At 51.1% G+C, this 23,232-nt stretch overlaps 1 protein-coding gene across 2 annotated transcripts in view; it reads right to left on the bottom strand.

Moving 5' to 3' along the window:
* Positions 1 to 23,232, bottom strand: part of TMPRSS9 (transmembrane serine protease 9) — a 114,550-nt gene that overhangs the window by 79,060 nt on the left and 12,258 nt on the right. The window contains exons 1-2 of one of the 2 annotated variants that reach the window (XM_039515175.1): positions 3,928 to 4,477; positions 192 to 421 (exon numbers count right to left, since the gene is read on the bottom strand). The exons of the other annotated variant lie outside the window; for it this stretch is intronic. The gene's annotated coding sequence lies outside the window, so the exon portion shown is untranslated. Of the gene's footprint in view, positions 1 to 191; positions 422 to 3,927; positions 4,478 to 23,232 lie in introns of those variants that run through there. 2 annotated transcript variants of the gene reach the window in all.

Genomic DNA, 23,232 nt, shown 5'->3' with positions numbered 1-23,232 from the left:
GTAAGAAACATTTTTCCAGTGGCACCTGTGACCTAGATGCATGTGAATGAGCTCTCTCTCCCACATTGTGTTGCGGGTCTTGGAGCCATCAGCTCTGTCATGGTATATTCAGATGCCAGAAAATAAGGCTCAGAGGCTGGTCTGGATACAGTGACCAAATCAGCCAGCAATATTCACTGATGTTAACTTACTTCCGACAGGACAAAAACATCTCAGAAAGACTCAGACAGCCAAGGTGAAACTGATGAGGACTGGATTTGTATTTGAAAACAGCCAGGGACCCTGTGGATTGCAGACTCCTGCTGCACCTCAGATTCCTCTCACTGCTGCTTATATCTTGGCTGGTGGTGAAGACTCAATAATTAGGGGGCTGGAGCACATGACTTCTGAGGCGAGGCTGAGGGAATTGCGATTGTTTAGTCTGCAGAAGAGAAGAATGAGGGGGGATTTGATAGCTGCTTTCAACTACCTGAAAGGGGGTTCCAAAGAGGATGGATCTAGACTGGTCTCAGTGGTAGTAGATGACAGAACAAGGAGTAATGATCTCAAGTTGCAGCGGGGGAGGTTTAGGTTTGATATTAGGAAAAACTTTTTCACTAGGAGGGTGGTGAAACACTGGAATGGGTTCCCTAGAGAGGTGGTGAAATCTCCTTCCTTAGAGGATTTTAAGGTCAGGCTTCTTGACAAAGCCCTGGCTGGTATGATTTAGTTGGGAATTGGTCCTGCTTTGAGCAGGGGGTTGGACTAGATGACCTCCTGAGGTCCCTTCCAACCCTCATATTCTATGATTCCATGAGCAAAAGATGCTTGGAGTCCTAACAGGGAATTCATATTATTGATTTCCTTGGTTAGTGGGTGGAAGAAATGTTCAGAGAAGGATGTTTTCTTCCCTCCCAAAACAATCAGTATTCATCCTCTTTAATCCACAAATTTCCTTAATAAAACTGCTATTCGTTGAAAGAGCATGAGTGGTGGGGGTTAAAACACAGGGACCAGGAAAATGTAACAATGAAAAGAAATTTAAAGTCCTCTCTGCTCTTTCTCCCCTAGGGCAGCCCTGGATTTGCATCTCGGCACAAGGGATTCTCTGGGTGCCTGAAGCTGTAGTGTGCCTCAGTGATGCTGGAGGTTTATACTCCTAACACCAGGAGATGTTCAGATAACGCCTCCAGCCAGTGATGAGCTGCTAAAATCTAAACAACCGGTTCCCTATAAAAAGTTCTGATTTAAGGGATATGCCACAGTATGTATTTTTTGTCCCAATAGGGTTACCATACGTCCGTATTTTCCCGGGAGGAATTTTTAAAATTTACCACCCAGACAGCGATTTAAGAACCTAAGAGCCTGACATCTCTGGGAAAATACAGATGTATGTTAACCCGACCTAAAGTTCTTTTTTGAAAAGATGGGCCTGAACTAGAAATGAGCTCCGTTTTACATGTGTGGGTCCCCGCCACTTCCTGGGGGTGTGCTAGGGTGACCAGATGTCCCGATTTTATAGGGACATTCTCTTATATAGGCTCCTATTACCCCTCACCCCTGTCCCGATTTTTCACACTTACTATCTGGTCACCCTAGGGTGTGCACATGTGTGGGTCCCAGCTGCTCCCTGCCCCCCCTCATTGAAGCAGGTGTGCAGGGTTTTTGCCTTGAGAACTGCAGGGCACCAGTGGACATGGGGCTGGCTGCAGACAGGGGCGTGGGCAGGGCTAGCTGGAGGCAGGGAGTATGACACGGGCTGGCTGCAACAGTATCTGGCAGTGGGCAGGTGGTGCAGAAAGGCTGTGGCGGGAAAAAGGGGCTGTGGCAGAGGTCAGGAGGGTGGCAGGGGCTGTGGGCAGGGGCTGTGGGCACGAGGATGGCAGGGGCTGTGGGCAGGGGCTGTGGGCACGAGGATGGCAGCAGCTGTGGCGGGGGTAGGCGGGATGGCAGGGGCTGTGGGCAGGGGTCAGGAGAGGTGGAAGGGGCTGTGGCGGGGGGTAGGAGGGGTGGCAGCAGCTGTGGTAGGGGTCAGGAGATATGGCAGCGGCTGTGGGCAGGGGGGTGGCAGGGGCTTTGGGCAGGGGGCAGGAGGGATAGCAGGAGCTGTGGGCAGGGGTGAGGGGCTATGGGCAGGGGGCAGTAGGGATGGCAGGGGCTGTGGGCAGGGGCTGTGGGCAGGTGGACAGGGGCTGTGGCAGGGGTTGTGGGCAGGGGATGGCAGGAGCTGGGGCAGGAGGGATGGCAGGGGCTGTGGGCAGGGGTGAGGGGCTATGGGCAGGGGGCATTAGGGATGGCAGGGGCTGTGGGCAGGGGGCAGGAGGGATGGCAGGGGCTGTGGGCAGGGGTCAGGAGAGGTGGAAGGGGCTGTGGGCAGGGGGGTGGCAGGGGCTTTGGGCAGGGGGCATTAGGGATGGCAGGGGCTGTGGGCAGGGGCTGTGGTCAGGGGGCAGGAGAGGTGGCAGGCGGGTGGCAGGGGCTGTGGCAGGGGGCGGCAGGGGCTGTGGGCGGGAGGGATGGCAGGGGAGTGGCAGGGGCTGTGGCAGGGGGCAGGAGGGATGGGAGAGGCTGGGGGCAGTGGCTGTGGCAGGGGCTGTGGCAGGGGCCGGGGGGGGCGGGTGCAGACACTCACACGGGGGGGGGGGGCTGGGATCAGCCCGAGCAGCAGGAGGCAGCCGGGAACCCCCCAGGCAGGAGCAGGAGCCCCAGGGCCAGAGGTCCAAGGAGCAGCAGCAGCAACAGGGCCAGGAGGCAGCCCACATGGCTCCTGCAGCGCAGCACCCCCCGTGGCCGGGAGGATGAATTACACCCGTCCCGGCCAGAGCCCATCAAAGCTTCCCTCGCAGGGAAGCCAGTTTACGAGCGTTTCTAAAACCACTTCTAAAATTTAACAACCAGCTCCAGCTCACCCCTGCCTTCAGCAGTACTGTGTCATGTCCAGCATCATCTCACCTGCCTTGATCATTCTCAGTCATGGTCAAACATAGTAACATTTCCTAGTGCAGACCAGGCCGATAGGTATTCTGTATTTGGAGGTGATTTGCACAAGTTTCTCCAGTAGCTATAGGTAGCTACATTCTCAGGCCTGGTCTACACTAGAAAGTTTTACTGGCAAAACTTTCCTTCTGTCAGCACAGCTATATGTGCATCCACTCAAAACTGAGACCTAGTAACAAAACCCTCAATTTTTGCCAGCAAAGTTAAACCAGTTACCAAAGAAAAACAAGTCCTCTGCTGGCATAGTTCTACTGGCACTATGCCTGTGTACATGAAGAAGGATCTGTACTGGTACAACCAAGATTAGGGGGTTCATAGTGGATAACTGGCTGGACATGAGCTCTTAGTATGACACTGTGACCAGAATCAGGGAGGAGGGATAGCTCAGTGGTTTGAGCATTAGCTTGCTAAACCAAAGGCTTGTGAGTTCAATCCTTGACAGGGCCACTTAGGGATCTGGGGCAAAATCAGTACTTGGTCCTGCTAGTGAAGGCAGGGGGCTGGACTCAATGACCTTTCAGGGTCCCTTCCAGCTCTATGAGATAGGTATATCTCCATATATTATATGTGATTCTGGGATGAACAAATGGGAATCTCAAGTAGGAGTAAAGAGGTGATTTTACCTCTGTGTTTGGCCTGGGTGCAACTGCTGCTGGAATCCTGTGTCCAGTTCTGCTGCCCACAATCCAAGAAGGATGTTGATAAAGAGGAGAGAGGTCAGAGAACAGCCACAAAATGATTAAAGGATTAGAAAACCTGCCTTAGAGGTTTTTAAGGTCAGGCTTGACAAAGCCCTGGCTGGGATGATTTAGTTGGGGATTGGTCCTGCTTTGAGCAGGGGGTTGGACTAGATACCTCCTGAGGTCCCTTCCAACCCTGATATTCTATGATTTTATGAACAGCTTGAGTCTATTTAACTTAATATACTGATTACAATCTATAAGTACTTACACAGAGCACATCACTCACTACTGGACTGGCACCTCCTCCAGGTCGCTCTGGGGATTAGCTCGTTGTTGACACCCGTCCACAGTCTGCACAACATCAGTCCTTCCCTGCAGTCTGCCTGCAGCCCCTTTCGCAGCATCAGGAAATGCAGTGTCCTCTTTGTGGCTCAGCCCTCCAGTTGTGTCACTATCCATGTTCCCCCCTTCCAGCGGAGGTTTAGCTCCTCAGTAGTCCAGGCATTTCCCCCATGGCAACTGCAGTCAATAGTCCTGCCACTTCCCCAGTGGTGAGTGGGGGGGGACCCAGGCTCACCCACTACTCTGGGTCCTAACCCAGGGACCCTGTGGATTGCAGCCTCCTGCTGCACCTCAGATTCTTCTCACTGCTGCTGTGTCTCCCTGGGCCACTTCCCCATGGCTCTCGCACCTTCTTCACCCTTCCTCAGGGCCTGCAGCTACCCAGTCCCAGCAGCCAGACAGGAACTTCTCTTGTTTCCCCAGTCCCTGCCAGCAGTTGCTCTGACCTGCGGCATACAGGTCTCAGCTTGCTAGAGACACAGTCCTCACTCCAAGCAGTGACTGACCCTGCTCTGCCCTGCAGCTCCTTTTATATGGGCCTGCAGGGCTCTGATTGGCTGTTCCTCACTGTCCCCTTTCTATTGGCTGCTCCCTGCACAGCCTCCCTATGCTGCTTTTAACCCCTTCTCTGCCAGTGTGGGCAGATGCCCCATCACAAACCCTCCACCGGGAAGAGGAGGGGTATTACCTCCCCTGCTTCCCCCAGTAGCTGTGCTGATAGGGCGTCCCTCTCCCATCTTAGGTTCTCCACTAAGAGGAGCAACTTGCCCTTCTCCTCATGCTGAATTACTCTCTCTGTGTCTCTGCACCATCCTGCGCTACTGGCAATGCGAGCTCAGTGGCTTTTGGTTGTCCCCACAGCCCAGGCCCTAGCTCTGCAGGCTTCTCTAGCACTCCTTCTCCCAGGGTCTGAGTTCCCAGGACCCCTGGATTGGTCTCTGTATGTGTCCCCTCATCCCCAGGGCCGGTGCTCCAGCTCACCACTGCTACTTCCTGTTCTTTTCAAAGGTTGGGCTCATAGAATCATAGAATCTCAGGGTTGGAAGGGACCTCAGGAGGTCATCTAGTCCAACCCCCAGCTCCTTGGGGTTTTCCTGATTTCCTTATCTTGGGGCTAGACTTCCTCTCTTCCCAATGGGGCTCTCTCTCAAAGTGCCCTGCCTCCCACAAGTTAACATCGCCCCACTCAGGTTTCTGGCCTTCTGACCCTGAGGCCTCACTTCTTGCTCCAGGCTCCCTGGCTCCTGCTTACCTCCTGGAGTACCTTGAACAAATAGTGCTGCTCTTCAGTTAACTGCCTCAGATACTCCTGCAGGTATCTCTGTGCCACTCACTGTCGCTGCTGGTTCTCCAGGATCTGCCTCATTAGGGCCTGGATTCCCCTTGGTTGCTTGTCAGCCCCCTTCAGAGGGAGTGGCAACTCTGCAGTGCAGCCTGGAAAGGTAAAACCTACTTTCTGCCAAAAAGGCCTCCACTTATGGTGGCTCCATCATCTCTTTGCCCAACGTATCTCTTCTACAGCCTTTCCCACTCCCTTGTATTGGGGAAGCTGTCAAACTGTCTGAGTCTCTCTCACTCCTCTTGTACTGGGGTTACCAAATGCCTGCCTTCTCCACCAAATGTTATTCCCACCAGACTGGCGCCTCCTCCAAGTTGGTCAGGGGATTAGCTCGACGTCGACGCCCCCATCCAACAATGTCAGACCTTCTCCGCAGTTCACCTGCAGCCCCTCTCACAGTGTCAGAAACTGCAATGTCCTCTTCGTGGCTCGGCCCACCACCTGTGTCACTATTCGTGTTCCCCCTCTTCAGGGGGAGGTTTAGCTCCTCAGTAATCCAGGCATTTCCCCCGTGGCGACTGCAGTCAATTGTTCTGCCACTTCCCCAGTGGTGAGTGGGGGGGTCCCAGCCAAGGGACCCTGTGGATCGCAGCCTCCTGCTGCATCTCAGATTCCTCTCACTGCTGCTGTGTCTCCCTGGGCCACTTCCCCATGGCTCTCACAACTTCTTTGCCCTTCCTCAGGGCCTGCAGCTACCCCTTCTCTGCCGGCATGAGGTGGACACCCCATCACAAGGAGGAACAAATATTTAATAATGAGCTTTTCAATATAACAGAGAAACATGTAACATGATCCAATGGCTGGAAGTTCACATTGGAAATAAGGTACATTTTTGACAGTGAGTGTAATTTACAATGGGAACAATTTACCAGTTACCATCACTGTCATTATCTAAATCTAGATTGGATGTTTTCTTCCACAGTAACCAACCTGCTCTAGGAATTATTTTGGGGCAGTTCTCTGTCCTGTTTTACACGGGAGGTCAGACTAGATACTCACAATTGTCCTTGTTGGCCTTGGAATCTACGAATCAATCCTCTAGCAACAAGCCAAATGTTTTAAACTCTGTATCTCAGGGGCCTCCAGGCCCAGGCAGCCAGGCGTTGGTCACACTTGTATCTATGGGTCTCTGCAAAGATCAAACTACCTTTCCCCTCACCTAGTTAACCATGAATCACACAGGGGAAACTGAGGCACACACCGTAATCATCCAAAATATTATGAAAAATCCCAACTCTGCCACCAAGAGACAATGAAGATGATCAGATGTGGAATGTACATTATTCTGGAGCGAGTACCCAAAAAGAGCTTTGTTTGTATGAAGTGCCCCCTGATAGAAGAGGTTTGCAGATCATAGAATATCCAGGCTGGAAGAGACCTCAGGACCAAAGCAGGACCAATCCCCAGACAGATTTTTACCCCAGTTCCCTAAATAGCCCCCTCAAGGATTGAACTCACAACTGTGGGCTTAGCAGGCCAGTGCTCAAACCACTGAGCTATCCCTCCCCCATCAGATGCAGGTGGAAACTATGGTTGAGTTCAGAGGCAATCCATGGTGGGGGGGAATGTGAGGTCAAGTTCCTCCCCAGATTTCTGCTTGGCCCCCCTGGGGGGAAGGGGGGGTTCAGTCCTTTTCCCCCTGTGCCTGTGCCTGCCCCCAGCATGCTCGGCCCCTGTCCCTGTCAGCCAGGCCTGGGCAGGGAGTGGAAGGGTGGGTCGCTGCTCTGTGCAGCACGGTGGCTGCCTGAGAGTATCTGACAGGGGAGGTGGTGGCAGGCAACTCCCTGCCTGGGCCCAGCTGCCAGGGAGAGCGGCCAATCATGTTGTGGGGGGAGGTGCAGTGTCAGAAGGACAGGGCTCCCCATTCCTGCAGGTAACTCTGGTGGGGTGGGGAGAACATGGCAGGTGGCAGGGCTGGTCTTACCATGAGGCAAACTGAGGCAGCTGCCTCAGGTGCCAGACTTGGGGGAGTGGGGATTGCCACTAGGACCCAGAGTGTAGAAAATTGTGTCTGGTGCTGGTGCATATGTATTCTCTCCGCTCTAGATGCACAGAGCTGGTGGAGTGCTGTGCTGGAGGAAGGAGGGCACAAGAGACATAACAGGCAGGCAGGAGAAAAGGTGAGAGGGAATAACAGAAAGTAGCAGGAGCTGCAAGGAGAGAGAGGAGGAGGAGGAGCCTCTTATGTACCGCTCGAGCACCCCCAGGAGCCTGGACTGATTAATACCAGCTTGTCAGGGAGCTTCCTGTTTCCTGCTGCTTCCGTGAATCCACTTGAGGAGAACAGGCAGTCAACTGAAGTAGTAGGAGCCAGTTAGGCCCTTAAAAGCAGCAAAGAGTCCTGTGGCACCTTATAGACTAACAGACGTATTGGAGCACGAGCTTTTGTGGGTGAATACCCATTTCGTCAGATGCATTAGACCCTTAAAGACGCTGATATCTTCCCTCACCCAGGTCCTGCTACCAGCCTGCTTATTTGTCCTCTTCAACTGAGTGTTGAGAGCCACCATAGCTAGTGCAGAACAGCAGCCATGAGTGAAAGAAGAAAATGCCCCTCTGGGGCAGCATTCAGAAAAAGAAAGAAAGAAAGCAAAGGAAGCTTTTCTATCTAAGCAGGAAGGAGCTCTCCTGAGATACATAGACACAAGTGTTCACGGTGAGCCTTCCGGCCCCAGTGAGGATGTGAGTGGTGAGGAGATGCCTGATCATGCAGGTGACCTAGCAGCTGCTGCAGCATCCATATCTCCATCTCAAATGGATGTAACCATGCACATTCCTGAAGAAAAGCGTAGATCAGAGAAGAGTGTGGTGGAGGCACAAGAAACAGCTGCTGCTGAGTTTAGTTCCTTAAGTCTAGATGATCTAGGACTGTGGACCCACTTAAGCAGTAGCCTGAGGGACTTCCTTGTACTGCATGGGCCACAGCAAGTGAAAAACTTCATGTTCCCCAAAGACAATGAAAATAGAAGTTTCCATCCAACACATTCCTGGTGTGAAATCCCTAATGGTGAAAAAGTTGAGAGGCCATGACTTATGTACTCAAAACTCTAGAATGCTGCATACTATTTTTGTTGCAAACTCTTCCAGTCTAATGTTCCAGCCACATTGGGTTCTACAGGAACAAAGGACTGGAAAAATCTGGCATGCCATGAGAAGGCAGCAAATCACCAGAGAGCAATCCATAGGTGGAAAGAGCTTGAGATGAGATTAAGGTTAAAGGCCACCATAAATGATCAGCATCATGAGAAAATTGCATCAGAGTCTCTTTACTGACAAAATGTTCTGAAAAGGCTCATTGCCATTGTGAGAATGCTTGCTACCCAAAACCTAGCACTGCGTGGCACTTCAGATCAGCTGTATGTGCCAAACAATGGAAACTTCTTTAAAATTGTGGAGCTGATGGCTGAGTTTGATGCTATACTCCAGGAGCATCTAAGAAAAGTCAGCACCCAAGAAATGTACACACACCACTACCTTGGAAAAACAATTCAAAATGAGATCATACAGTAACTGGCAACAAAAGTCAAACAGAAGATTGTGGCAGATCTGAAGTCAGCAAGATATTACTCTATTATTCTGGACTGCACACCTGACACCAGCCATATGGAACAAATGACTTTAGTGGTGTGTTTTGTAACAACAACAGAACCTAGTGAAAATGTCCCTGCAATGGTGACTGTCAGAGAGCATTTTCTAGAATTTATTGACATTGTGATACTACAGGAGCTGGTATGACAAATATGCTTCTTAAATAGCTGGAAGATATGGGAATTACGATAGCTGACATGAGAGGTCAGATAATGGTGCCAACATGAAAGGAAAGAACAGAAGAGTGCAGACACTGATCCGAGAGTTAAACCCTCAAGCTTTTTTTGTCCCATGCAGTTCTCCTTCACTGAACTTGGTGGTCAGTGATGCAGCATCAGCTTCTAGTGAGGCTGCTGAATTTTTTAATGTAATTCAAAGCATCTATGTATTTTTCTCTGCATCAACTCATCGATGGCAAATTTTGAAGCAACATCTGGGAACATCCTCTCTGACACTGAAACCACTGAGTGCCACACGATGGGAAAGTCGAATGTAGGTGATAAAGCCTATCAAACACCAAATTGGGATGATAGATGATGCCATAGTTGCCGTTATGGAGGATAATGGTATGACAGGAACTGTTTGTGGGAGAACAGTTGCAGAGGGCTGGGGGTGTGTGGGGGGGTTCAGGGGTCAGGGCAGAGGGCTGGGGGTGTGTGTGGGTGCTGGGCAGAGGGCTTGGGGTGCGGGGGGGTTCAGGGGTCAGGGCAGAGGGCTGGAGGATGTGGGGGATCAAGGGTCAAGGCAGAGGGCTGGGGTGCACAGGGCAGAAGGCTGGGGGTGTGGGGGTTCAGGGTCAGGGCCGAGGGAAGTGGGGCTGTAGGGGGTTCAGGGGTCAGGGCAGTGGGGGTGTGGGGGTGTAGGGCAGAAGGCTATGTGTGTGGGGTTCAGGGTCAGGGCAGAGGGCTGGGGTGTGGGGTGCAGGGCAGAAGGCTGGGTGTCGGGGGGTTCAGGGGTCAGGGCAGAGGGCAGGGGGTGTGGGGGGTGGTTCAGGAGGCAGGGCAGAGGGCTGGGGGGTGCAGGGCCTAAGGCTGGGTGTAGGGGAGGTTCAGGGGTCAGGGCAGAGGGCTGGGGCATGGGGTGCAGGGCAGATGGCTGGGTGTGTGTGTGGGGTTCCAAGGGTCAGGGCAGAGGATGGGGGCTGTGGGGTGTAGGGCAGAAGGCTGGGTGTGTGTGGGGTCGGGTCAGGGCAGAGGGCTGGGGCGTGGGGTGCAGGGCAGAAGGCTGGGGCGGTGTGGGGGGGTCAGGGGTCAGGGTAGAGGGCTGGAGGGTGTGGGGGGTGCAGGGCAGAGGGCTGGGTGTGTGGGGGGGTTCAGGGGTCAGGGCAGAGGGCTGGGTGTGGGGGGTTCAGGGGTCAGGGCAGAGGGCTGGGGGGTGTAGGGCAGAAGGCTGGGTGTCGGGGGGGTTCAGGGGTCAGGGCAGAGGGCAGGGGGTGTGTGGGGGGTTCCAAGGGTCAGGGCAGAGGGCTGGGGGTGTGGGGGGTGGTTCAGGAGGCAGGGCAGAGGGCTGGGGTGCTTGGCCCGTAGGGGTGCTCCCAGCCCCCTGTCCTGAGCGGCTCATGGCAGGGAGCTGGAAGGGACGTGCTCTGTTCCACCCATCTTCCCCAAGGCCCCGTCCCCACCTCCTCTACGGAGCTGTGTGCACGCTGCCGCTCTTCCCCCTCCTCCTCGCAAGGGCCGTCAGCTGATCGGCGCAGGGAAGGAGAGGGAAAGGGGCAGGAAAGCACCTCGCTGGGGGAAGAAGCAGGGGAGGAGGGAAGCTTGGCTGCTGCAGGACCAAGCTTCTGCCTCCTGCCCCCACAGGGGAGAGCGGTGGGTGGGTGGGGGGCTGAGTGGGGCTCGGGGCCGGGACCACAGCAGGCAGCTGCATGCTGCTCAAAATAGGCTCGTGTGCCATGTTTGGCATGTGTGCCGTAGGTTGCTGACCCCTGAGCTAGACTCTTGCTGGAACACATCCAGGGAGATTATGCCAGGCTGGGGAAGACACTTGAGGAAATGGAGGCTCAGGTGATCTTCAGTAGGATTCTACCTATCCCTGGAGGAGGAGAACAAAGGTTATGATGATCAACAGATGGCTCAGGCAGTGGTGCTATAAGGAGGGCTTTGGGATGTTCAACCACTGGGAGGCATTCGCAGACAAACGACTGTTCTCATGGGATGGACTTCACCTGAGTAGGGCAGGACATAGACTTCTGGAGGAATTTGGCACAACTGATTCAAAGAGACTTAAACTAGGAATTCCAGAGAAACAATTGGAAGATGCTCCACACCTTGTTCTAATATTGAGTGGGAGGAAACTCAAGTAAGAGAGGATATAGCAATGGAGAAAGGAACAACAGTGGGTAGGAGAATGGACATTAAGAGGAAAGATAGTGTCATTGATATCAGCAGTCAGGTAGGAGATACTGGCAGTAGAATGACTTCATCTAACTGGGTTAGGAATCTGGGTGAAGCCAAGCAGAAGCAACTAAGATGTCTGTACATCAAACCAAGGAGCCTTGGTAACAAAATGAAGGAACTAGAACTACTGGGTCTCGTGTTGTTTGACGTCTGTATTAATGACCTGGATGTAAGAACAGAAAGCTTACTGATCAAATTTGTAGATGACACAAAGCTAGGGGAGGCTTTGGAGGATAGAGCTAAGATTCAGAGGCATCTTGATAAATTGAAGAACTGGGCTATAGAAAACAAAATGAAATTCAACAAAGACAAATGTAAGGTGCTACCCTTAGAGAAGAAAAACCAAATGCACAAATACAGAGTGGGGGATAACTGGTTTGGCAGCAGTGCTGCTGAAAAGGATCTGAGAGTTGTGGTAGATCACAGCCTCATCATGAGTCAACAATGCGATGCTGCTGCAAGAAAATCAAATGCAATTTTAGGTTGTATTAACAGGCATAGCATGCAAGGTGATAGTACTGCTTTATTTGGCGCTGGTTAGGTCTCAGCTGGAGTACTGTGTCCAATTTTGGTCACCAATGTATAGAAAGGATGTAGAGAAACTGGAAAGGATCCAGAGGCAAGCAACAAAGATGATCAAAGGGATGGAATGCAGCCATATGAGCAAAGGCTGAAGGAACTAGATGTGTTTAGTTTGGAAAGAGAGTGAGGGGGGATATGAAAGCAATCTTCAGTTATTTAAAAGGCTACCATGAAAAAGATGGAGAAAAACTGTTCCCTCTTGCCACAGAGGGCAGGACAAGAGGCAATGGATTCAAACTACAGCATAGCAGAGTTAGATTAAATCTCAGGAAAAAACTTCCTATTTGGCTATGTACATCAGCCAAACTGGACAGTCTCTATGGAAAAGGATAAATGGACACAAATCAGATATTAGGAATGGCAATATACAAAAACCTGTAGGAGAACACTTCAACCTCCCTGGCCACACAATAGCAGATCTTAAGGTGGCCATCCTGCAGCAAAAAAAACTTCAGGACCAGACTTCAAAGAGAAACTGCTGAGCTTCAGTTGATCTGCAAATTTGACACCATCAGCTCAGGATTAAACAAAGACTGTGAATGGCTTGCCAACTACAAAACCAGTTTCTCCTCCCTTGGTTTTCACACCTCAACTGCTAGAACAGGGCCTCATCCTCCCTGATTGAACTAACCTCGTTATCTCTAGCTTGCTTCTTGCTTGCACATATATACCTGCCCCTGGAAATTTCCACTACATGCATCCGACGAAGTGGGTATTCACTCACGAAAGCTCATGCTCCAAAACGTCTGTTAGTCTATAAGGTGCCACAGGATTCTTTGCTGCTTTTACAGATCCAGACTAACACGGCTACCCCTCTGATAATTAAAAAGGTTGTAGAGCAGTTTTTAAACTAGGAGATGGGGGGAAAGCCGACTGCTGCAGAGGAGCATGTGGATCGGACACAGACTTCTCTTAGAGGAGAATCTAATGATAGAGAATCTCCAGGTTATAGTCAGGAGCAGAGGATGGAAGAGGATAATGTAAGGGCCAGATCAGATGATAAACAGTCACATAAAAAAGAATCTGGCACATCAGAAAATGGCAGACAAATAAACAGGGACAAGTTTTTAAAGTGCTTGTACACAAATGCTAGAAGTCTAAATAATAAGATGGGTGAACTAGAGTGCCTTGTGATAAAGGAGGATATTGATATAATAGGCATCACAGAAACCTGGTGGACTGAGAGCAATCAATGGGACACAATCATTCCGGGGTACAAAATATATTGGAAGGACAGAACAGGTCGTGCGGGGGGATGGGGGGGAGTGGCACTATATGTGAAAGAAAATGTAGATTCAAATGAAGTAAAAATCTTAAGCGAATCCACATGTTCCATAGAGTCTCTATGGATAGAAATTTCATGCTCTAATAAAAAGACAACAACAGGGATCTATTATCGACCACCTGACCTGGACAGTAATAGTGATGATGAAATGCTAAGGGAAATTAGAGAGGCTATCAAAATTAAGAACCCAATAATAGTGGGGGATTTCAATTATCCCCATATTGACTGGGAACATTTCACTTCAGGATGAAATGCAGAGATAAAATTTCTCGATACTTTAAATGACTGCTTCATGGAGCAGCTGGTACGGGAACCCACAAGGGGAGAGGCAACTCTAGATTTAATCCTGAGTGGAGCGCAGGAGCTGGTCCAAGAGGTAACTATAGCAGGACCGCTTGGAAATAGTGACCATAATACAATAGCATTCAGCATCCCTGTGGTGGGAAGAACATCTCAACAGCCCAACACTGTGACATTTAATTTCAAAAGTGGGAACTATGCAAAAATGAGGGGGTTAGTTAAACAGAAGTTAAAAGGTACAGTGACTAAAGTGAAATCCCTGCAAGCTGCATGGGCGCTTTTTAAAGACACCATAATAGAGGCCCAACTTCAATGTATACCCCAAATTAAGAAACACAGTAAAAGAACTAAAAAAGAACCATCGTGGCTTAACAACCATGTAAAAGAAGCGGTGAGAAATAAAAAGACTTACTTTAAAAAGTGGAAGTCAAATGCTAGTGAGGCAAATAAAAAGGAGCACAAACACTGCCAAATTAAGTGCAAGAGTATAATAAGAAAAGCCAAAGAGGAGTTTGAAGAACGGCTAGCCAAAAACTCCAAAGGTAATAACAAAATGTTCAATATCAGAGGGGTAGCCGTGTTAGTCTGGATCTGTAAAAGCAACAAAGAATCCTGTGGCACCTTATAGACTAACAGATGTTTTGCAGCATGAGCTTTCGTGGGTGAATACCCACTTCTTCGGATGCAAGTGGTGGAAATTTCCAGGGGCAGGTTTATATATGCAAGCAAGAAGCAAGCTAGAGATAACGAGGTTAGTTCAATCAGGGAGGATGAGGCCCTGTTCTAGCAGTTGGGGTGTGAAAACCAAGGGAGGAGAAACTGGTTCTGTAATTGGCAAGCCATTCACAGTCTTTGTTTAATCCTGAGCTGATGGTGTCAAATTTGCAGATGAACTGGAGCTCAGCAGTTTCTCTTTGAAGTCCGGTCCTGAAGTTTTTTTGCTGCAGGATGGCCACCTTAAGATCTGCTATTGTGTGGCCAGGGAGGTTGAAGTGTTCTCCTACAGGTTTTTGTATATTGCCATTCCTAATATCTGATTTGTGTCCATTTATCCTTTTCCTTAGAGATTGTCCAGTTTGGCCGATGTACATAGCAGAGGGGCATTGTTGGCATATGATGGCATATATTACATTGGTGGACGTGCAGGTGAATGAACCGGTGATGGTGTGGCTGATCTGGTTAGGTCCTGTGATGGTGTTGCTGGTGTAGATATGTGGGCAGAGTTGGCATCGAGGTTTGTTGCATGGGTTGGTTCCTGAGCTAGAGTTACTATGGTGCGGTGTGCAGTTACTGGTGAGAATATGCTTCAGGTTGGCAGGTTGTCTGTGGGCGAGGACTGGCCTGCCACCCAAGGCCTGTGAAAGTATGGGATCATTCTCCAGGATGGGTTGTAGATCCCTGATGATGCGCTGGAGGGGTTTTAGCTGGGGACTGTATGTGATGGCCAGTGGAGTCCCGTTGGTTTCTTTCTTGGGTTTGTCTTGCAGTAGGAGGCTTCTGGGTACACGTCTGGCTCTGTTGATCTGTCTCCTTATTTCCTCATGCGGGTACTGTAGTTTTGAGAATGCTTGGTGGAGATTTTGTAGGTGTTGGTCTCTGTCTGTGGGGTTAGAGCAGATGCGGTTGTACCTCAGTGCTTGGCTGTAGACAATGGATCTTGTGGTGTGCCCGGGATTAACATTAAAAAAATGTTCAATGTTTTTAAGTACATCAGAAGCAGGAAGCCTGCTAAACAACCAGCGGGGCCCCTGGATGATCGAGATACAAAAGGAGCGGTTAAAGATGATAAAGTCATTGCAGAGAAACTAAATGGATTCTTTGCTTCAGTCTTCACGGCTGAGGATGTTAGGGAGATTCCCAAACCTGAGCTGGCTTTTGTAGGTGACAAATCTGAGGAACTGTCACAGATTAAAGTGTCACTAGAGGAGGTTTTGGAATTAATTGATAAACTCAACATTAACAAGTCACCGGGACCAGATGGCATTCACCCAAGAGTTCTGAAAGAACTCAAATGTGAAGTTACGGAACTATTAACTAAGATTTGTAACCTGTCCTTTAAATCAGCTTCGGTACCCAATGACTGGAAGTTAGCTAATGTAACGCCAATATTTAAAAAGGGCTCTAGAGGTGATCCTGGCAATTACAGACCTGTAAGTCTAACATCAGTATCGGGCAAATTAGTTGAAACAATAGTTAAGAATAAAATTGTCAGACACACAGAAAAACAAACTCTTGAGCAATAGTCAACATGGTTTCTGTAAAGGGAAATCATGTCTTACTAATCTAATAGAGTTCTTTGAAGGGGTCAACAAACATGTGGACAAGGGGGAATCCAGTGGACATAGTATACTTAGATTTCCAGAAAGCCTTTGACAAGGTCCCTCACCAAAGGCTCTTACGTAAATTAAGCTTCATGGGATAAAAGGGAAGGTCCTTTCATGGATTGAGAACTGGTTAAAAGACAGGGAACAAAGGGTAGGAATTAATGGTAAATTCTCAGAATGGAGAGGGGTAACTAGTGGTGTTCCCCAAGGGTCAGTCCTAGGACCAATCCTATTCAATTTATTCATAAATGATCTGGAGAAAGGGGTAAACAGTGAGGTGGCAAAGTTTGCAGATGATACTTGTGAAGGAGTAGGAAGCACAGACAGTCTGTGCGGGGGAGGGGAGAGCCAGAGGTTTAGGTGAGTGTCAGGAATTCAAAGGGTGAGCTGAGCTTGGCCTGGGGGAGGGGAGGTGACACCTCTGGCCAGGGCAGACAAAGGAAGGAGGCGGAGGAGAGAGGAGGGGCCGGAGAGGACTGGGAGACGAAAGTGGGCTGGAGAAGAGAGGGGAGCAGGGAGACCGAGCTCTGATCCCCGGGGGGGGGCTGTGAGGCCCCCCAAGATGGACCGAACCGGGGGGATCTGGTTATCTGTGCCGGCAAGACCTGTGTTGGACTGTGTTCCTGTCGTCTAAATAAACCTTCTGCTTTACTGGATGGCTGAGAGTCCTGGTGAATCGTAGGGAGCACGGGGGTGAAGGCCCTGGGTCCCCCACACTCCGTGACAACTGGTGGCAGCGGTGGGATCGGCGGCACCCCGTGGACGGCGCTTCCTGCAGTAAGTGACTGGGGAACAGGAAAACGAAGGGGCGATTCACTCCTGGGCGAGTGTGGCCAGAGAGCAGGACTTTGCAGTAACAGGGTCCCCCGGGGGATCACAGCGAGCGATCCCCGGGGCGGAGGAGTCTGCAGCTCGACCCTGGCAGAGAGGGGGTGACCTCAAAGACTGGCACACGAGGGGTCCCCCTGGAACCCGTGGGGAGCGGCGAGCACCCCGGCCTGCGAGTGGCCAGCAGGAAGATGTATTCCCAGAAGCACAAGTGGGAGCTGGTGGAGCTGTGCAAGCAGGGGGGGCTGCGCCATGGGAAGCTCACCAAGGCCCAGCTGATTGCCCGGCTGGAGGAGAGAGATCGCAGGAATGAACCGGTCCCTGTCTCTGAGGGAAGCAGCCGGGCAGATGCAGCGCAGGCACCAGTGTCTGTACCCGCTGGGAGTGGCCAGTCGGCGGATGAGGGCTCCTCGAGACCCCCCACCCCTAGGCCTAGGGGGAGGAGGAGTCCAGCTACGGAGGGCACCGTGACCCCCCCGGCCAGCAGGGGATCGTCCCGGCGACGCTCGGCCTCCGTGGAACTCAGGCGGCTGGAGTTGGAGAGAGAGATCAAACGGATGGAGATGGAGGAGCGTAAGGAGCTGAGGGCATATGAGGAAAGACAAAGCCAGCGTGAATACGAGGCGAGAGAGAAGGAGAAGCAACAGCAACGTGAATTTGAGGATAGGGAGAAGCAGCGTGAATTTGAGGATAGGGAGAAGCAGCGTGCACATGAGCTGGCCATGGCCCAACTGAACAACAGGGAGGCCCCGGCTGCGGTGAGTGAGGGGGGGCCCAAGCCTACAAAGAGCTTCGATACGAACTTCCTGGCCCCGCGTAAGGAGGGGGAGGACATAGACACCTTCCTGACGGCCTTTGAGAATGCCTGTGAGCTGCACCAGGTTGACCCTGCAGACAGGATCCGGCGCCTCACCCCCTTACTGGACTCCACCGCCGTGGAGGTGTACAGCCGAATGAGAGGGGAGGAGGCGCGGGACTACAACCTGTTCAAAGAGGCCCTGCTCCGCAAGTTTGGGCTGACCCCGGAGATGTACCGGAAGAGGTTCCGGAGTCAACGTAAGACCCGGGAGGTCACATACCTGCAACTGGTCAACCGGGCGCAGGGGTACGCCCGCAAGTGGACAGCTGGGGCCCAAACCAGAGAGGACCTGCTTGACCTAGTCGTACTGGAGCACCTGTATGCGCAGTGCCCATCTGACCTGAAGCAGTGGCTGATGGACCGGAAGCCGGAGAACCCGCAGCATGCAGGCCGGCTGGCCGACCAATACATGGACAGTCGGGCGGGGGATGGCAGGGAGGAGTCTCGACGGAGCAGATCTGCCTCAACGCAGAGAGAGTCACCATGGGACCTCCCAGAAGGAGCCGAGGAGGCCCCACCAAAGGGAAGCATCTGGCGTCAGGTCCGGCCGTCCTCGAGGGGACCCACGAGACATGGGCTGCTATCAATGTGGCCAAGCCAGTGCCCCAAGCTCCGGGACAAACTGAGCAGACCAACCCCACACCGGGTCAACTTGGTAGAGACCCAGCCGGATGAGGGCAGCGGTCGCATGAAAGGGGGTGGGCCCCTGCAAAGGAGGGAGGGGGGCGGGTCGACCCTCCGAGGCTGGATGCTCCCAGCCCTGAGTTTGGGGTTTACAGGGTGGGCACGGGACTACCCCTCCGGAGCGAGTGCCTTGTTCCCCTGGAGGTAGACGGGAAGGAGGTCACTGGGTACTGGGATACGGGCGCAGAGGTGACGCTGGCCCGGCCGCAGGTGGTGGGCTCAGATCGGATGGTGCCCCACACCTACCTGAACCTGAGGCGTGATCGGGACCCCATTCAAGGTGCCTGTCGCGAGGGTACACCTAAAGTGGGGGGACAAGGAGGGCCTCAAGGACGTGGGAGTGCACCCACATTTGCCCACGGAGGTGTTAATGGGGGGGGACCTCGAGGACTGGCCAAGTAACACCCAGGGTACCCTGTCCGTGAACCGTAGTCAGGGTCGACGCAGGGCTCTGCACCCTGACCCCGGGGAAAGTACTTTGGCCGAGACACCGGACCCTGACCCGGTAGGGAGGGAACGCCCAGGGACAGGGCTCAGAGAGGCTGTGGCCCCGGACCCAGCCGGCGAGAGAGGACAGATCCCCGCCCCTGCCCCAGCGGCTGAGTACCAGGCCGCGGTGCGGGGAGACCCCTCCTTGCGGAGGATAAGGGACCTGGCCAGCCTCGGGGGGGGACAGACCATGGGACGAGGTGGCCGGAAAAGGTTCCTGTGGGAGAAGGGGCTCCTGTACCGAGAATGGGCTTCCCCAGGGAAGATGGAGTCAGGGGGGAGCAGGAGGCAGCTGGTGGTACCCCAGGAGTATCGCCGCCAGCTGCTGTGCCAGGCCCATGACATTCCCCCCTCTGGGCACCAGGGAGCCTGGCGTACCCAGCAGCGGCTGCTGCAGAACTATTACTGGCCTGGGGTCTTTGCCCATGTCCGGCAGCACTGCCGCTCCTGTGACGTCTGCCAGAGGGAGAGGAAGGCCCGGGACAGGGGGGAGATGGCTGTAAGATCCGGGCCCCGCCCCGAGGAGCCTGTCCAGAGGGGGGCCAGGGTCAGAGGGGGGGCTCTGAACCGAGAGAACCCGAATCACAGCCCCCCAGACTGGAACGTGGGGAGAAGGCCCCAGCCCAGGGTGCACCCCAGGGGTATTGGGGTGGGGAAAGGGCGCGGGCGGCATAAGGTTGTAGGGGGATCCGAACTTCCCCGGGTCACTGGCTGGAGTGACCCCGCTCAGTTCAGTCTCGGAGGGGGGAGAGATGTGAAGGAGTAGGAAGCACAGACTGTCTGTGCGGGGGAGGGGAGAGCCAGAGGTTTAGGTGAGTGTCAGGAATTCAAAGGGTGAGCTGAGCTTGGCCTGGGGGAGGGGAGGTGACACCTCTGGCCAGGGCAGACAAAGGAAGGAGGCGGAGGAGAGAGGAGGGGCCGGAGAGGACTGGGAGACGAAAGTGGGCTGGAGAAGAGAGGGGAGCAGGGAGACCGAGCTCTGATCCCCGGGGGGGGGGCTGTGAGGCCCCCCAAGATGGACCGAACCAGGGGGATCTGGTTATCTGTGCCGGCAAGACCTGTGTTGGACTGTGTTCCTGTCGTCTAAATAAACCTTCTGCTTTACTGGATGGCTGAGAGTCCTGGTGAATCGTAGGGAGCACGGGGGTGAAGGCCCTGGGTCCCCCACACTCCGTGACAATACTAAACTGCTCAAGATAGTTAAGACCAAAGCAGACTGTGAAGAACTTCAAAAAGATCTCACAAAACTAAGTGATTGGGCAACAAAATGGCAAATGAAATTTAATGTGGATAAATGTAAAGTAATGCACATTGGAAAAAATAACCCCAACTATACATACAATACGATGGGGGCTAATTTAGTTAAAACGAGTCAGGAAAAAGATCTTGGAGTCATCGTGGACAGTTCTCTGAAGATGTCTATGCAGTGTGCAGAGGCGGTCAAAAAAGCAAACAGGATGTTAGGAATCATTAAAAAGGAGATAGAGAATAAGACTGAGAATATATTATTGCCCTTATATAAATCCATGATACGCCCACATCTCAAATACTGTGCACAGCTGTGGTCTCCTCACCTGAAAAAAGATATACTGGCACTAGAAAAGGTTCAGAAAAGGGCAACTAAAATGATTAGGGGTTTGGAGAGGGTCCCATATGAGGAAAGATTAAAGAGGCTAGGACTCTTCAGCTTGGAAAAGAGGAGACTAAGGGGGGATATGATAGAGTTATATGAAATCATGGGTGATGTGGCGAAAGTGGATAAGGAAAAGTTATTTATTTATTCCCATAATACAAGAACTAGGGGTCACCAAATGAAATTAATAGGCAGCAGGTTTAAAACAAATAAAAGGAAGTTCTTCACGCAGCACACAGTCAACTTGTGGAACTCCTTACCTGAGGAGGTTGTGAAGGCTAGGACTATAACAGCGTTTAAAAGAGAACTGGATAAATTCATGGAGGTTAAGTCCATAAATGGCTATTAGCCAGGATGGGTAAGGAATGGTGTCCCTAGCCTCTGTTTGTCAGAGGATGGAGATGGATGGCGAGAGAGATCACTTGATCATTGCCTGTTAGCTTCACTCCCTCTGGGGCACCTGGCATTGGCCACTGTCAGTAGACAGATACTGGGCTAGATGGACCTTTGGTCTGAGCCGGTATGGCCATTCTTATGTAATAATTATTTCCCTCAATCTTCTGGCAATGCTCCTACTAACACAGCCCAATATGCCGTTGGTCTTCTTGGCAACAAGGGCACACTATTGACTCATATCCAGCTTCTCATCCACTGTAATCTCCAGGTCCTTTTCTGCAGAACTGCTGTTTAGCCCCCAGCCTGTAGCAGTGCATGGGATTTTTCCTTCCTATGTGCAGGACTCTGCACTTGTCCTTGTTGAACCTCAGATTTCTTTTGGCCCAATCCTCCAATTTGTCTAGGTCACTCTGAACCCTATCCCTATCCTCCAGCATATCTACCTCTCCCCCCATCTTACTGTCATTTGCGAAATTGCTGAGGGTGCAATTAATCCCATCATCCAGAAGCTAGCTAGAGCCTGCATCCCAAACAAAGGGAAAAAATTGTAGGGAAGGGTTGCAGACCAAACTGGATGAACAAGCATCTCAAACAGGTGATTAAGAGAAAGCAGAAAGCCTACAGTGTATGGAAGGTGGGATGGATCTGCAAGGAAAGATACCACTTGGAGGTCACAAAGTATAGGGAAGAGTGAGAACCCCCAGGAGCCAAGCAGAATGGACCTGGCAAAGGGAATTAAAACCAATATAGTAAAAAGTTCTATAAATAAATAAATAAAATGAAAACAAGGAAAGAAGAAATGGGACCGCTCAGACTCAAACAGCTTAATGGGAGTAAATCGGCGGGCAGTGGGGAGCAAGATAATCTCCCTCCCAGACTATTAAAGGAACAGACACATGAAATTGCCACCCCAATAGCAAGGATTTTTAATGAATCTCTAAACTCAGGGGTCGTACCAATGACTGGAGAATTGCTAATATAGTTCCTATTTTTTAGAAAGGGAAAAAAGTGATCTAGGAAACTAAGGCCTGTTAGTTCGACCTCAACTGTATGCAAGGTCTTGGAACAAATTTTGAAAGAGAAAGTAGTTCAGGACATAGAGGTAAATGGTAATTGACCCAGATTGAGGTGCCATTAGTGGTGGTTTTGGAACAAATTAATAAACTAAACAGTAATAAGTCACCAGGACCAGATGGTATTCAGCCAACAGTTCTGAAGGAACTCAAATGTGAAATTGCAGAACTATTAACTGTGATAGGTAACCTATCATTGAAATCAGCTTCTGTGCCAGATGACTGGAGGATAGCTAATGTGACACTAAGTTTTAAAAAGGTGGCGATCCTGGCAATTACAGGCCAATAAGCCTAACTTCAGTACCGGGCAAACTGGTTGAACAGAATTATCAGACACATAGATGAACATAATTTGTTGGGGAATAGTCAATATTGTTTTTGTAATGAGAAATCATGCCTCACCAATCTACTAGAATTCTTTGAGGGGGTCATCAAGCATGTGGCAAGGGTCATCCAGTGGATATAGTGTATTTAGACTGTGAGAGACCATATCAAAATCTTTGCTAAAGTCAAGGTATATCACATCCACTGCTTTCCTCATATCCACAGAGCCAGTTATCTCCTCACAGAAGGCAATCAGGTTGGTCAGGCATGACTTGCCCTTGGTGAATCCATGTTGACTGTTCTTGATCAGCTTCCTCTCCTCCAAGTACTTCAAAATGGATTCCTTAAGGACCTGCCCCATGATTTTTCCAGGGACTGAGGTGAGATGAGCAGAGATGAATGCAGTGTGGCAGCTCAGGGCTGAACTGGGATGCCAGGTGGACAGAAGATGAGAGACAGCTGAACTGAACTGACCTTTATTTTTCAGAATCTCTCTTTAAGGAGCTCAAAAAAGGAAAAGCGCCCGTCACAGTTCATCTCCCTTGTTATTTTGTCCACCAGTCAGCCCTAATATCCATCACACCAGTTTTGGTCTTTTAACTTCTGGTTCAACATGTTCTGTTTTTACCAAGCATAATTTCAACAGTCCTTGGATTATATCAGTGGCACCTTTTTGTTTTAGACTAATGCAGCTTCCTTGGTTGTTTGTTTTTTGCACTTGTTACAATATTCGTGTTGTACTCAAAATTGACCTATTTTTCATGGTTATTGTAACATCATATGAACTTTCACATACATTTTACATTTGAGTTCACAAGAGGGGTACACCTTGTAGGCCTATTAGGCGCAACAGATCCAGTCAAGTTAACCTCAGCCTGGATCTCTCACTCTCTGGTGGGTGTGTGACAGGACAACCCAGGGAATTGCTGCATGGATTTGGCACGAGGTGAAGCTGTGTAGTGTTAGTATATGGGTCTGTTTGTTAGCCTGGGATAGAATTTTGGGTTTGACTTTTGATACTCCTATGTGTAAATAAAGGACAAAGACTGTGATGTTGCTTCCTAGTCAGCTAGATTTGTTAGTACAATGGGAACAGATACGAGCAGTGAAATACTGGCGCACACTTTA

This window comes from Mauremys reevesii, linkage group 26, assembly GCF_016161935.1.
Source record: "Mauremys reevesii isolate NIE-2019 linkage group 26, ASM1616193v1, whole genome shotgun sequence".
Lineage (NCBI taxonomy): Eukaryota > Metazoa > Chordata > Testudines > Geoemydidae > Mauremys > Mauremys reevesii.
The sequence above is the reverse complement of the archived record's forward strand: the minus strand, read 5'-3'. Positions and strand labels throughout refer to the sequence as shown.